Genomic DNA, 14,390 nt, shown 5'->3' with positions numbered 1-14,390 from the left:
CTCACACATCAAAAAGGATGCATTTTAAACATTAGTATGCTACGATTGTACCCTTTGCGACCAATACTTTAAAAAAAACCTCTCGACCCGGGTATAAATTTGAGTCTCGACCGCACTATAAAGCGATCATTTAACATTCATGTAATATTTTTTGAATTTCTTGCAACGCACAAATTTATTCGCGCTTATAGCGTTCCACTGTGAATATGTTATGTTAATACATGTCCAAGTTCATTGTGTTGGGTACTAGGTATTAGCCATCAGCCAAAAACGAGTCGGAGAAAAGCGGTTACGATGATAAGGCTTGATGATGAAAATGTGCCGAACTTGTATTATACAAATTTGTTTGCTGTTATGATTAGATTTGCCCGACATTTTTTCTCTGGAAAGCTGTAACTGCCTCGGCTATTATTCGGACAAGGTAGATGAAGAGAAAGAGCGGGGCCATTTATGGCACAATTATAAAACTTTTAAAAAACACAATTTGTTTTAAACAAAGTGCTTTAAACAGCCATTGGTTTCAAATGCAACCCTAGTTCCAACACAACTTGGAAAGGTGGACGACGGGATATTTTCAAACCGGAAAGTGGTCCGCGGCTATAACAAGGTTGCAAACCTTGAAACGGAAAGCATTGGCATGGGTGTTAGAAACCGCGTTAGCAATGCGGTCACAGCCAATGAAGTAATTATCCTGCTTATGTATGGCAAATTTGAAACTTTTGACTTATCCACAACTTCCCGCCGACGGAACGACTGCCTTTCGCCTGTCCAACGCATGGTAAAACTCGCAGCTGTAGTAACCTGACGCAGAGTAAGAGGTAAATAGCAGGAGAACAATAAGCGCAGTTTTTATTCGCCAACTTGCAATAAATGAAAACCCAAAATTGTTACTGCTAAACGATCAATACGTCGACATGTCATGCATCTTATTTATCCTTGGTATCTGAAAAAGAATTACAATGGGCAGTAAACCAAGATATCTATATCATATTTTTTGATATAGGCTACTGCTATTTCTACTACAACTAGGCGATATTACAGTTTTTAGAATTATTTTACGAAAAACTTAGACTTGGATCGTTAGCTTAATATGTAATATATGACAATAGTCCTAATTCTATATACCTGGAGTTATTTGGATTCATTTGATTAGCGTGGTTGTCGAGATCGGCTTGTGTTCCATCACCGCCATATCCAGACGTATATCCGTCATATCTGTGAAAGAATTGGGCTATTCGTAAAGGTGTAATAGTGAGTAAACGATATAGCACTGCAGTATCATTATACATTAATGCCATAGCAATAATGCATCCAATTCCAAATGTCTCTGCAGGCAACGACGGTCCGAGATGGTTCGGATGGACACATAATTTCCTATTTTTCAGCGCCCTTAATACTTTTCATTTTCCATTTAAGTGTAGGCTAGTTGTTTTCCTCGCGCTGATAGTGGCAGTGCAGGTTGACTGGCATTTAATAATGTTCTTTCTACGTCAGATTCAACATCCCTGACTAGCAACTGGTAGCGGCAAAACGTGATCTCTATACACAGTATTATACACATATAGTCAGGGTCAAATACCTTATAAATTCCTAGACTGCACAACAGTACACAACCTCATAACCATGTCGAAAGCTGATAGGCTGAAGTATTATTTTCGATCTTGCTCTTCCGTGTTAATATAATGATTACAATTGTTGCTACTTGATGGATTATGATCGGCACTTTATCTTCGAATTGCTGATTCACAGATGTCATTGGGGCTGATGACATCACAACATCTCTTACCTGTCGTTGTTGGGGTTGCATTGGTTTGCGTGATTGTCATTATCTGCTTGTTGCTGTGGGTCCATCGTATCGTCCTCGTGAAAACTTCAAATGATTTCTAGGGATGGTGTGAACGCGAGGTTCACGTTCGCGTTCTGTGTGTGAACCTCGGAAATTTAGAGGTTCGCGTTCACAACAGAACCTTGGTAGGTTCTGCACTGTGAACCTTTTTGGTAAATAGTAATTTGGACTTCACTATAAGATCTTTGGTTAAAATATATTGCATTTCAACTACGGGTCACTCTCTGCATGACGCTGGCAGCATAAAAAATCAACACTAAACGAGCATGCACCTTGACAACATTAAAAGTTTTACTTGCTTTTTTGTTGCAAAAATTTCTCGAAATATCCAGCTTTCCGTTTGTGAATATTTAGTGACTCTCTGCTGTGAGCTTAACCCGCAACCACACAACATCACGAGCGATATACGTAGTCAGCGAATGATGCTTATTCAACCAATCAATGACATTGATATCGTTTTCTGATGTAAAAAATCGAGCGGGCGTACTGGGTCAATCTTGACTTCATATCCTTACTGTATCATTAAAACCAAATCCGTGCGATTAAGGTGCTGGCTATAACTTGTTGTTTATGGTATCGGTAGCGAGTATAGAAACCCGTTTTACACTCTGCTCAATATCAATGTAGCAATACCCAGACTCCGAACATATTGTCCGGTCTGTCAAAGACCGTTAAGGCATAAGCTTATATTCCCTAGTAAGTCCTCGTCGAAATTGTTGGCAAAGCGACGGAATGTATTGATTTTATGAGATTATTATATGCCTTCATAACCGCGGTTGATACATTTAGCGACGTTTAAAACGCCAATATGTACTTCAGCAATGTGACATTATGTGGCCCGAGTCTTCGCTAGGTATCATAGGCTATCACTTCATTGAAAGATAGGGTTGGAATTAGCAATATGACGTCACGAGGTTCACGTTCGTGTTCACACAGAACCTTTCAAAAAGGTTCGCGTTCACACGAACCCGAACCTTTCAGAGGTTCACACAATCCCTAATGATTTCTCAGTATTTCGAACAGCTTGCGTATCGATTCGACGTTACTATCACATGTGCAGAGAAGCAATAGGTTGGACGAGTTTATGTGTAGCTGTCACAGTCACGAGAGCGAAGAAGGAAGAATCGTGCACGGTAATTCCCCGACATAGCGGACAACCGTTGCGATTTCGAACCCATCGACATTCTTGACTAACCATGGTTGACTTTGGGCAAGGCTATGTGTATATGGCCATTATTTATCCAAAATGCTGCCTTATTGTGTCGCGTCTGGTACTTCCCCGTTACCGAGTATCCAATATTGATTTTATAATTTAAGATCAGCATTTTGACAATCGAGTAGGTGTATGTTTTGTAGGCCCGTACGGACTGGGATATTCATGAACGATGCGATCCCGGCACTCTGTGCATGGGTTCGGTTGATGGAAAATTACGGCTCGATTCCAATATTCCAATGAAGATATTGGTTTCCTGGATACGTTGACATCGATACCGAACTTTTAATGTCACTAATCAGGATAATTTCAAATTTATTTCATGAAACCAAAATGGTTTTGTATACACTGCATTGAAAATATACAGCTCTACATGTCCTCCAGCGCTTCATAGTCTAGTACGGTCGTTCCCAACATGGGCAATTTTGAGAAAGAGGGCTAAAATACCAACAAGGCGACATGGCAGGGGGGCTAAAATGTTAGAACGTCGAATGAGATATATTTAATTAACACGACTAAAAATGCACGTGAAGACGGATTATTCTGCATATGACGCATAAAAAAGGTCAACTCAAGGAAAAGTAGAAGCGGAACCCGATTTTCTTCTCGGAAAACTCTACACCTACTCGGAAAATGACCTTGTTACAGTCAATTCACCAGGGATCAGAGTAAAGTGTATAAATTTCCCGTCTATAGGTCCTCTTTTTCGGGTCCATAAATATAGGGGGGTGGGTGAAAATCTGTGTCGGGCTTGATAAGGGGGCGATGAGTGATTGGGAACTACAGGTCTAATGATTTGCTTTTGACTATGCAGAACAACCATATGCCTTATTCGATTATAGAGACTGATCTTGTTGGATCTGATACGCAATTTGAAAAATCATGCCAAGAATGCGAGAATTACCGTGCGCTGAGAATGGAAGAATGCAAAGTAGCGTATCTATCCTACAATAATTCCTGCGCGTGTGGGATCTCCGAAGGCATCGACGCAGTGCTCAGTTTGCCGCATTATGATTTAGCTCCAGTTCCATCTCTTATGCTCTTTCTTACACGAGCCTGCCCACTTATCCGGCCTTGCGGTTGCCACCGGTGTTGCTCGCTTGGAACAGCCTGCAGGAATCGAACCTGTGATTTCTGGTGGGCTATCCAGCGGTGTAACCACTGCGCCACTGTTGCTGGGTCCTACATTATGGCATCTAAATCACCACTTCGGCTGTTTGGCAGTATTCATCTCTTCCATGGCTTATATATACAGGGGCAGGCAGATATTGATAGGAGTCCTAATAATACAGAAATATTCAATATACAGGTCCTAACTTAGGATATCTGTGGTTAATGGGGTTATCCATTTCGATACTGGAAATGTAGTTGTTCCAATGATTTCTTGTGTATTGTTCGACTAACATTGGAGAGAAAATTTATCCTTCCTTCGGATTCTCGCCGAAATTTTTAATTATAATTTCGGTGAAATATGTTTAATTAATGCTTCGCTTCGATATCTTGACCTGACCAGTAGGGATGGTGTGAACATGAGGTTTACGTTCGCGTTCAGTGTGTGAAGTGTGAACCTCAGAAATTTAGAGGTTCACTTTCACAGACGAACCTTGGTAGGTTCTGCACTGTGAACGTTTTTCATATACTACAATTTTCACTTCATCATAGCATCTTTGCTTGAAATTTATTGCATTTCAATTGCAGGCCACTATATGCATGGCGCTGGCAGCATAAAAAATCAACACTGAACATGAACAATCGTGCACCTTGACAATCTCAAAAATTTTACTTGCTTTATTACAAAGGCTTGCTCGAATATTTTTTGACCCTCTGCTGTGAGCTTTACCCCCAATCACACAACATCAAGAACGAAATACACTACATGTTGTTATAGTCAGCGAATGATGCTTATTCAACCAATGAAAGAATTGATCTCGTTGTCTGATGTAAAAAATCTAGCAGGCGTACGTGGTCAATCTTGATTTCATATGTTTATTGTATCATAGAAACCAAATCCGTGCGATTGGGGTGTTGGCTACTGCTGTATAGCTTGCTAATGGCGTATAGTATCGGTAGCAAGTATACAAACCGTTTTATACTCTGCTCCATATCAACGTAGCAATACTTAGGCGCCGAATGCATTGTCTGGTCTGGCCTAGACTTTTAGGGCGTAACCCAGCGTAACCTCATATTCCCTGGCAAGTCCTCGTCGAAGTTGTTGGCAAAGCGACGGAAGATATTGATTTTATGGGATTATTATATCATTTGATTGGCCCAGTTGATACACTTAGCGACGTTTAAAACGTCATTATATACTTCAGTATTGTCACATTATGTGGCCCGAGTCATCGCTGGGTACCGTGTACAAGTATATTAATATAGGCTATGACTTCACTGAAATGTAGGGTCGGAATTAGCAATACGACGTCACGTGACGTCATGAGATTCACGTTCGGGTTCGCGCAGAACCTTTCAAAGTGGCTCGCGTTCACACGAACCTGAACCTTTCAGAGGTTCACACCATCCCTATTAACCAGTGCAATGCCCGAGTTTCATCGTCGTCCAACTGCGCGGTACCAGTGAGAGATAGAATCTATTTTATAAGTTACTAATTTGATACTTCTTTCTCGGTATGCACATTTATGCGATTCTGCAACGTTTTTTTATTGCTATTGTTGGCAGAGGTGAGCAACTCTTTCTTTATTTAGATAAGTCTCTCCGACGCCTTCCTCTCTTTGCATATAGTGTAGGATGTTAGGATGTGGATGGTATAGGATATAGAATGCTTCGAAATGGTGAAATTATTAAACGTGCGAATGATCGAACTCTAATGCCGTATGTAGTAGGTAAATATGTACCGATAGTATATTCCAATTTCGACCAATAGGACTCGTTGCTAGTGAATCAAATCTCGTTACACGCAAGCCGTGCGAAGCGGCAGCTATTCGGATATTTTCAAACATGCTGCACGGAACTTTTGAAATTATACGATTGCGTATGGTTAATTACTTTGCTAACAAATCCATTCATTCGTTATCGGTGGGTATAGGAGTGGCTTCCAAATCTCTATAATAGATCCGGTTACTAGAGTAATATATTATGCCATTAGCCTCCCGTTCTATACTAATTTCCGGAAAACGCCTGGAAATTAGCGTTATGCACTGTTCTGTTTTTTTAAGTAAGTATTATCTTGTGAAGGTCAGATTGTAGCAAAGAAAAAGAACTCCGTCTCCGTCATAATAATTCCAAATATTTACAGTAGACAGCTCCAAGGAAAAGGACTATATCGGTCACTTCGATAAGAGTTACCACCGTTGTTGGATATAATACAACTTTAGTTATTTCGGTATTTCAAACTCGATTATTTTTACAGTTGACCCGCCTAAAATAGTATGCAATCCAAAATCCATGCGGCCCACAGTACCAAGTATGTTCCCGCGCCACGGACAGACGTTAATCGAAGATTTTATTCACAAATATATAAACCATATAATTAAGAAATGCCCAAATTATCACAGTTCAATCCACCAACGCTCATTACGCCAACAGCCACACGTATTCATTTCTTCGGTTGATGTCTAAAAATATATAAATAATGATCAGCGAACGAACGGTACCATGCCACGCTGCAATCTGAAATAAGTATTGGTCCAACTAAAATATACTGGGGTGCATTCTGAGACATCCCGATATCCGCTGGTTTAATTGTCGATCATAGCGGTGGTTCTTAATCCGTGGATCATAGAGCTATTTGGAATATAAGGAAGTTGCTGAAACGTTTTGTTGTATTCGTCTTCTCATGCTATCAATAACATATATAGTATTATATTTTACTCTACTTCGCGCAGACCTTTATCAGGGGGAAATGTCAGAATCTGTGATATGTCGAATTAAAAATTAAAATACTTTTGTCGGTATGTCGTAATCATAACAGCTAAAAAGGCTCATCAATAGGATATCAGGGATGAAATTCGATTGCAATATAACCGGAAACTAACTCAACAGTACTGGAGTAATCCTAGGAACGTATGTCATATTCAGATTAAATGTATGTTTAGTTGTTACCACTCAAAACGACAGATTCATTCTATATTTCGAGCATGACATTAAGAAGTGAACCAAGAAATATTTATAATCTGAAAGTGTACCATGACTCTACAAAGGTTCAGAACGCGTGCCGTATTGTCTTGACGTGATACAAGCGAACACCTCGTGACGTTGGGGCAATTCAGGACTTCGGCCTTAGGATGCAAAGGCGATGGACCCGGGCATGACCTATATACTATTTTCAAAGTGTTAAGACATATAGTATGCAGAATTCCCATACCTTCGTTATATAATAGTTCTAATTGCATATACCTGGGGTTATTTGGATTCCCTTGATTGGCATGGTTATCGCGGTCGGGCTGCGTCCCGTCACCTCCATATCCAGGCGTATGCCCACCATATCTACGAACAATAAGCATGCGCAATGAATTTCGCCAACTGGAAGATTAGCAGCAACTGTCCAATATAGGAACTGTTGTCCGTCGTAAAAGCAATATCAATGGTACATATAAAATAGCATCATAGCATCTATTACCTTTTGTTGTTAGGGTTGTCTTGGTTCGAGCGATTATCATTAGCCGCTTTCTTTTGTGCATCCATGGTATCGTCTTTTAGTATCTTGAAAAATCCGTCTCTGCTTTAGATTGCTAGTGTCGCCGTAAAGTCGCTATCACATATGTGCAAATGGCAAGTCTGCTACGTTTAAGTATGGTGCTATCCGGCATGAGATTCAATATTGATCTTGTAACCTGACGTCAATTTTGTACACCAGTCTCTCCAGCAGCTTAAAGTAATTTTGGAAATTATAATTCTCGTTGATAAAATATTATGTGGCATTCCAGAAAAAGCGGTACGTCAGTAGAAACTGACTAGGTTTCCATATATATTCTCAAATTATTATAATTATTGAACGGAGCTTAGTCAGACTAGATTGCTTGTTACTCACGCCATTACATTGCGGGGTGAGAATAATTCCTAGGATCGAACTGGGTTAACCAATTAACCATAGGTGTCCTAAACAATATATATTTCTGTATGTCACCGTGTGTAGGCCTATAAACCCTGGCGAAGAGATGGTGAACCCGGTTAAACTGCTGTGAGGTTATTCAGCTATATAGTAGGATGCAGTATTTCAGTGGTCACACCGCTGGATCGTATACCCGAGATCACAGATTCAATCCCTGGTGTTTCCAGAACTCAACTTGAGGCCAGCAAAATCAGTGCTAGTCGTCAGGCACGAACACCTGCAGAGTTGTACACTGTACAGTCGTTTTAATTTTCATTAAATGAACTTGCAAATGTAACATTACTGTATCGCGATGAGTGGAATATACATTTGGATATAAATGTTAACGTGTCTCGGCTAGGAAGCGCATTGGTTCACCGGGACATTGGATTGGAATCGTGTTGTAATTTTCCATCAAACGGGATCGCAATGGTTCAGTGGTGGAAAACCACAGTACCATTTCAACTATGGCGAATACCAAAGCTGTGCGTGCGGGAATATATATACGTACTAGATTGTCATTGTCAATAATGATGATGTCACGTTTCAAATTCAAAAATGGGTATTGGAAAAGTAGTAGCCTATAACAGCCTGAAATTATAGAGACGGTAACAGTCTCTATACTGACAGACAATAGAAACACCTCGTAGCCTTTACCCAACAAGAACCACATATAGTTGGTCACGGCTCAAGGACATTGATTGGTTAGAGACCGCAACCATAGTGTCCTATATGGTGTCGACACAAGCAAATCGCACGGTTCAATGAAATTGTATCACGTCACAGTTTCCATTTGGCTACAGGCAATTTGACGGTGATTTTTGACCGGCTTGCCGAGCATTAAATTTGATGAATCGGGTATCAATCGAAAGCTGACTCTGCATTGATTACGAAAATATAAATTTTATTCCGCTCGCGGCCCTGGAACCCCCACAATCAGCCCCCAATTATTCATTGTCGAGTAGATTGGCAGTGTGACGCAACAAAGCTGTCTGGCGAAACGTGAGACTAGCTCAAGAGCAAGGATGCGGCCGAGCGGCGAGAGTGGGATCAGCTGACGTGACGGCAATAGCGATGTGCAAACGCGCCACAGAGAAACGCTGCGCTGGTGATACTTTTTCTATGCGTTTCGGTACAACCGAGCACACACCAGCCTTTCCTTGACTTGTAAGGGTAGAACTGGGTCCACAGAATGTATTAGGGCCCTACCAATTTTCGCGCAATATCCTTCAGCTGATAAAGATATGTAGGCTACGTCTAAGTAGTCTACATTGGATATGTCAGATTATTATGATATCGATTGCCTTAGCCCGCTTGTTGCGTAGGGCTGTTGATACTTTTTCTATGCGCTTCGCTAAAAGCGAGCACAAACCAGCCTTTCCTTGACTTGTAATGGTAGAACTAGGTCCACAGAATGTATTTGCGGTCCCTACCAATTTTCGCGCAATCCTTCAGCTGTTAGAGATATTTCTAGTAAGAAAAATATACTTTCAAGTAATAAGATTCACTCAAGACAGCAAATTTAGATAATGTAAATATATCATATTGTAGTTATTATTGCTACTGATGAGAGTTAGTCGAAAAGCTTTTAGCGAATAAATTAACAATATGAAGTTATTGTTTCGCGTCATATTGTAGTAATACAACTACAGTGTTGAGTTTTCACTCTAGTCCCCATAAGCACCACGTCGGTGACCTTGCCAAATTCCGAGAAGGCGAAAAAGTGCAAACTCTGTTGGGCCGAATGGACAATGGAAATTCAGTTATTCACAGATGCGAAAAAATACTGCAAATCCGTTTTACGTAAGTTACATTAGGAATATATATACAGGCTACAGGATGAATATAATTCAAATATCTGCGATACCACTGTATTACTTTTGACGCAAAAGGTCCCCGGCATTCAAAAACGCTATTTGGTGATTGAAAAATGCTAAACCAAATTCCAACGTCAACGTTTATAGTGATATCAGATATATTCCAGTGAAAAACAAAGGTATGAATTTGGTGGTAACATTTTGGAATCATTTGGCAGGTATGGCCCGCAAGCTTTCTAGTAACGGATTGAATCGCGACAGCGATACCAGTTTAATTCGACACTCCTGCTGTTAAACTTTATTCAACAATCAACATTTTACCTGCTGCATTCGCGGACCAAGTCCTACCCATACGGATCAAATAAAAGCTTGTAATGTATGCTCATGGTCAATGATCCTTGCTCACACTTAACCATAAAAGCGACTATAGAAAGTATCGACACCCGCCATCAACAGCGCGACGTGTCTCTGGAGCCCTACGCAACAAGCGGGCTAAGGCAATCGATATCATAATAATCTGACATATCCAATGTAGACTACTTAGACGTAGCCTACATATCTTTATCAGCTGAGGGATATTGCGCGAAAATTGGTAGGGCCCTAATACATTCTGTGGACCCAGTTCTACCCTTACAAGTCAAGGAAAGGCTGGTGTGTGCTCGGTTGTACCGAAACGCATAGAAAAAGTATCACCAGCGCAGCGTTTCTCTGTGGCGCGTTTGCACATCGCTATTGCCGTCACGTCAGCTGATCCCACTCTCGCCGCTCGGCCGCATCCTTGCTCTTGAGCTAGTCTCACGTTTCGCCAGACAGCTTTGTTGCGTCACACTGCCAATCTACTCGACAATGAATAATTGGGGGCTGATTGTGGGGGTTCCAGGGCCGCGAGCGGAATAAAATTTATATTTTCGTAATCAATGCAGAGTCAGCTTTCGATTGAAACCCGATTCATCAAATTTAATGCTCGGCAAGCCGGTCAAAAATCACCGTCAAATTGCCTGTAGCCAAATGGAAACTGTGACGTGATACAATTTCATTGAACCGTGCGATTTGCTTGTGTCGACACCATATAGGACACTATGCCGCAACGGTTGTCTCCTATGTCGGGGAATTACCCTGCACGCTACCACTCTCTTGACATTTGTGGAGGAATATAAACGCGTCCAAACTGATGCTTGTCCCGCATAGCCTATGTGATACTCACGTTGAATCGATACGCTAGCGATCTGAAATACTGAGCATTTTTTTCACGAGGAGGTTACGATGGACCCACAACAACAAGCAGATAATGACAATCACGCAAACCAATGCAACCCCAACAACGACAGGTAAGAGATTTGGCAATGCAATGCAATGTTAGCTGCCCTAATGTAGGGTTAGCATATTTTGGAATCGGGAAAGGAGGACACTTACCAAATCAGAAAAGTTAGTTGATCAAAACTGAAAACAGCAGCTTTCTCTATTTTCTGCTGTAAAATTTGGTGGGTTGACTATAAAAAGTTCGTCTCTTTAGTTCGACTCCCGATTTACACACGTTTTACTTAAAATTAGTGGGGTTGACTAAAAAACGTCGTCGCTTTGGATCGAACCCCGAATTTCCTATTTAGCGTCATTTGTGCCCATTTTCACTCGAATCTCTCCATTATCATAGTAGTAAAAGCTGTAAAGGAGGACGAATTGCCAAAAAGGAAGACACTGAGCTTAGGCGTAATCGGAGGACATATTCAAAAACCTGAAAAAAGAGGACGTATGGTAACCCTACCCGAATGACATCTGTGTATCAGCTAATTTGAAGATGACGTGCTGCGAATTTACAAGTTCGTCAACTATAGAAACATTGATTAGATTGATATGCACTGGCGTAGCAGCAAGTGCTGCCGCCCCTGGCTCTCGCTTAAAATGCCGCCCCCCCCCCCCCTCTAAGTAGACCGCAGCAAATTTCGACATAGATTCATGTTCAAGCAATTTTTTCAATAACAATTACTACAAATAATATGCCGCGTCTCAGCCAAAAATAATGAAGACAAGAAATAGCGAACGAATGTATTTCATTTTCGAGTCTTAATTAACATTTGTATAAATTTAAGCACAATCTGTCAATCAGACAATTATTACCGACTTGAACAGTTCCTACGACCGGTTTACCTTCACAGCTATCTCGGTCTGCTGTACCAATTCGTAACCCAGAGCATTTATCAGTAACCTACGGACAAATAGGCACTTAGTTGTCACACTTGAATTCCCAGACAAGCCTCCTGCTGAGACATCTACAAGCAGCATAATTGGTCAATGGTCAATGGATCAAGGATAATCCGAGAATTATCAACGAAAAACTCGAATAACTCCGCTTCTACTAGTCGGAATTGACTCAAATTTGTTTTGCATCGTCTTTGAAGACAGCTCAACAATTTCATGGGGTTGACAGAAAAATTTGAAATTTTTTTTTAATTTTTAATAATAAATTAAAAAATTCAATTCAAGATTGCACGGCCTCTACTCGTTGGAATTGAGTCAAATTTGGTGTGCATCGTATTCTTCGACAACCTGACGATTTAGTCATTAGGCGAGTGAGATTTGGAAAAAAAAGTTTTTTTTGAACAACCATTGGTCATTGGTCATCCTATAGTTGGCCAGACCCTACGAGCGCTCAAATTTAACAATACTGATCTTAATCGAAAGCTATCGTTGCCCTGATTCCGGAAATACAATTTAAATGCTGGTCTGAAAATCGGCATTGTTCCGAACAATCGATCGATATAATTTCCATTATCATGGTCAATTGGTCATCGTGTTGCAACGCTCTGAATGTTAGGAACAATCGGTCTTGACGGCTATTTTGGAGTGGTTCAATTGGTTAACATATTCGGAATCAGCGCGACACTAGCTTTCGATTGAGACCAGTTTGATTCAATTTTAGCTCACGGCATGCCAACTATAGTACTGCCAATTACGCTGCTTTTAGCCGGCCGTGTACACTGTGTAGCCTCATTTTGCCGCCCCTGGCGCAGAGCCAGAATCGCCAAGTGGCTGCTACGCCACTGTTGATATGGACAGGCAATATCGAATAGAAATACTTGAGCAGCTGGTTAAATGGCTATAACCTAGTTTTCAGAGCCGCGGTTGAATTTTGAATGTATTATTCTGGCTGTAGCGTGTATTTTCATGACGTTTTGCCTATATCGGTTTCTAATCAAGACTTGACGAAGCTAAAGCAGAAACAACCCTAAAATACTATTTAGTTACATGCAGTGATTATTTCCAAAACATGAAAAATTGACGAAACAACTTCACTTAAATAGAAAATGAACGGTTATAAAAAACATTGAAAACATAGTAAGTTATGTTTTCGTCCGAAACATTGGCACGTTGCAGAGAAATTTATAATTTAATGCATCATTGTGACTGACTAATAATGGACAATGGTCCTGCAGTGCTGTATCAAATTATTGTGGTCATTTGAAATGATGACATTATTTATAAACTGAACTGGGTTGATGCGCGTATATTATTGCGAAACCTTGCCAGGTGATCTGGGATTATAGGGGCTATACTATGATGGTTAGAACGATGTCCCGGATAAAAGTAATGCAAACCCACTTAAATTCTCCTTTCAACTTGGCAGTATTTAAAAAAGTAAAAGTACCAAATAAGCTATTTGACTTCGGAAACTGCGGCAGTAGAAATGAAATGATAGTCCAAATACGAACCACGTGATTCATGTAGTATAGGTAATACAGCACCGTAAATTTCACAGATATGACGGATATTCATCTGGATATGGCGGTGACGGAACACAGGCCGACCGCGACAACCACTCTAATCAGATGAATCCGAATAACTCCAAGTATATGGGATTATACGACCGTTGCATCTTCGTTTACTCACTATTGTAATTATTTTCCAGCTACCAAGGGAAATAAAGAGGAATGACGTCGTGAGCGTTTAACAGTAACAATGTTGGGTTTTCATCTCTTAAAAGTTCGTGAATAAAGACTGCGCTCAATGTCCGCCTGCTCTTGTAGTTTTATTGTGTATGAGATTGCTCCAGCTGTGATATTCGTTTTAATACTCACAATGCAAACGAGAATCTATTGTGGTGTAGGCAGGACATGGTATGGTATGGTATGGAACGAGAATTTTCCATACTCCATACTTGCCTTACTCTCTCCATACCATACTTGCAATTTTCCATACCATACCAACATTGTTCCATACCATACTTGATACATATTCCATACTTCAATATCATAAGTATAGTACCTTTTATAACACACATATTATTGATACTTCGGATGTCGTTATTGCTTAAACTAGCCATGATGCGAATCTAATTCCTGGTAATAGTTTTACAGAGTCAGTTTTGGTGAGGTTTAGTTCAGTGGGGAGGTGCCGTGTACGTCTACTCTACAACTTCCACGAACAAAATGAGATAGTCAGTTGATTGTTATCTAGGACCGTCCATAAAGG

At 40.5% G+C, this 14,390-nt stretch overlaps 3 long non-coding RNA genes across 3 annotated transcripts; 1 reads left to right on the top strand and 2 right to left on the bottom strand.

Moving 5' to 3' along the window:
* Nucleotides 1–832: 832 nt before the first annotated feature.
* LOC145433548 (uncharacterized) lies at nucleotides 833–1,910 on the bottom strand. The gene is made up of 3 exons (XR_013913132.1): nucleotides 1,787–1,910; nucleotides 1,126–1,215; nucleotides 833–943 (listed from the first exon to the last, which is right to left on the bottom strand). It is a non-coding gene; the product is annotated as an uncharacterized LOC145433548 (long non-coding RNA).
* Nucleotides 1,911–6,502: 4,592 nt separating this feature from the next.
* Nucleotides 6,503–7,799, bottom strand: LOC145433545 (uncharacterized). The gene is made up of 3 exons (XR_013913129.1): nucleotides 7,636–7,799; nucleotides 7,413–7,502; nucleotides 6,503–6,631 (listed from the first exon to the last, which is right to left on the bottom strand). It is a non-coding gene; the product is annotated as an uncharacterized LOC145433545 (long non-coding RNA).
* Nucleotides 7,800–11,088: 3,289 nt separating this feature from the next.
* LOC145433546 (uncharacterized) lies at nucleotides 11,089–13,930 on the top strand. Its single transcript, XR_013913131.1, has 3 exons — nucleotides 11,089–11,251; nucleotides 13,678–13,767; nucleotides 13,828–13,930. It is a non-coding gene; the product is annotated as an uncharacterized LOC145433546 (long non-coding RNA).
* Nucleotides 13,931–14,390: the final 460 nt, after the last annotated feature.

Source organism: Botryllus schlosseri, chromosome 2, assembly GCF_051294905.1.
Source record: "Botryllus schlosseri isolate E-star chromosome 2, Bs_hap1, whole genome shotgun sequence".
In the NCBI taxonomy this organism is placed as follows: domain Eukaryota; kingdom Metazoa; phylum Chordata; class Ascidiacea; order Stolidobranchia; family Styelidae; genus Botryllus; species Botryllus schlosseri.
Note: the sequence above shows the minus strand (reverse complement) of the source record. Positions and strands in the feature narration are given on the sequence as shown.